Source organism: Schistocerca nitens, chromosome 1, assembly GCF_023898315.1.
Source record: "Schistocerca nitens isolate TAMUIC-IGC-003100 chromosome 1, iqSchNite1.1, whole genome shotgun sequence".
Lineage (NCBI taxonomy): Eukaryota > Metazoa > Arthropoda > Insecta > Orthoptera > Acrididae > Schistocerca > Schistocerca nitens.
The window spans coordinates 368,540,490-368,542,112 of NC_064614.1; the positions used below are offsets into that span (position 1 = coordinate 368,540,490).

The 1,623-nt window shown below is 42.8% G+C and overlaps 1 pseudogene; it reads left to right on the plus strand.

Annotated features, from left to right (window-relative positions):
- Positions 1-1,255: 1,255 nt before the first annotated feature.
- On the plus strand, positions 1,256-1,373 carry LOC126210048 (5S ribosomal RNA; annotated as a pseudogene).
- Positions 1,374-1,623: the final 250 nt, after the last annotated feature.

Consider the following 1,623-nt stretch of genomic DNA (forward strand, 5'->3'; position numbering starts at 1 on the left):
GTAGATCATATGAACTATTCTTTTATGGAAGTTTTGCAAAACGAGTCAGTTTGCAGGCTAAGTCTACATGATCGGGATTAACATTCACGAACCAGTTTTAAGTATAAACTCGCCAATGTAATACAATGAGTTGTCCGAGAGGAGTTATTTTAAGTTAGATTTCAAACTTGCTTTGCTACCTGTCAGACACTTTATGTTGTAGCCGGACGGTGTGGCCGAGCGGTTGTAGGCGCTTCAGTCTGGAACCGCACGACCGATCCGGTCGCAGCTTCGAATCCTGCATCGGGCATGGATGTGTGTGATGCTTTTAGGTTAGTTAGGTTTAAGTAGTTCTAAGTTCTAGGGGACTGATGACCTCAGATGTTAAGTCCCATAGTGCTAAGAGCCATTTTTGAACTTTATGTTGTTGGGCAAGCGATCAAAGATTTTTGTTGCTGCACATTGAAACCCTTTCTGAGTCACTTACAGCTTTAATAACGGATACTAAAGGTCATTTTTAACCCGAGTGTTGTAAGAACGGTCATTACAGTTCTTCTCAAAATTATGATGGATTATTTATGGCGAATTTCGTTAGCGAATATATGTACCGTGACGGCGGAGTTAAATGCCAAGTTCCTTGAAGAGGTACCTACATGCCGTTTTTGTGTTAAAATCACATACTGCTATTACTAATCGCTTTTGTACAGTCAGCACTTTCTTTCTAAGCGATAAATTAACACCAGAAAAATATTCCATAAGACTTTATTGAGTGGAAATATTAAAAATGTTTCAGGGGGTTGATTGGTTTGATTCCAAGATGGGCAATTATACGAAGAGCAAAAGTATCTGAACTTAATCGCTCGAGAAACTCAGTAATATGCATCTTCTAGTGAAATTTTTCATCAGTATGACCACCCAAAACTTTGGAACATTCTAACCTACTTATTGACTCCTGCTCTGAGCTACGCCAATTGTTGATATGCCTCTGTTGCTCGTAACTGATTACAGCATGTTTCTTTCAAAGATTAGTAGGAGTCTATTTCCTTAGAACTACTTTATAATTCTTTGAGAAATACCATTTACCGTCTCTTCTGTTACTTTCTCTATGGGGCAACAGGACCATGTCACTTGGGATCTGTGATAGGCACATTAGCATATCTCTTTTTCTTTGAAGATATGTATTATGGATCGTTGCTTTACGACGTGTTTTACAATCATGAGGATCTTCTCACCATGGTTTTGTGGAACAAAAATTATATCAAACCTAATCTAATATGGCAACGGCCTTGCCGCAGTGGATACACCGGTTCCCGTCAGATCACCGAAGTTAAGCGCTGTCGGGCGTGGGCGGCACTTGGATGGGTGACCATCCGGGCCGCCATGAGCTGCTGCCATTTTTCGGGGTGCATTCAGCCTCGTGATGCCAACTGAGGAGCTACTCGACCGAATAGTAGCGGCTCCGGTCAGGAAAACCATCATAACGACCGGGAGAGCGGTGTGCTGACCACACGCCCCTCCTATCCGCATCCTCAGCTGAGGATGACACGGCGGTCGGATGGTCCCGATGGGGCACTTGTGGCCTGAAGACGGAGTGCTTTAATCTAATATAATCTTCCAGTAGAACACAGTGAGATCGCAAGTTGT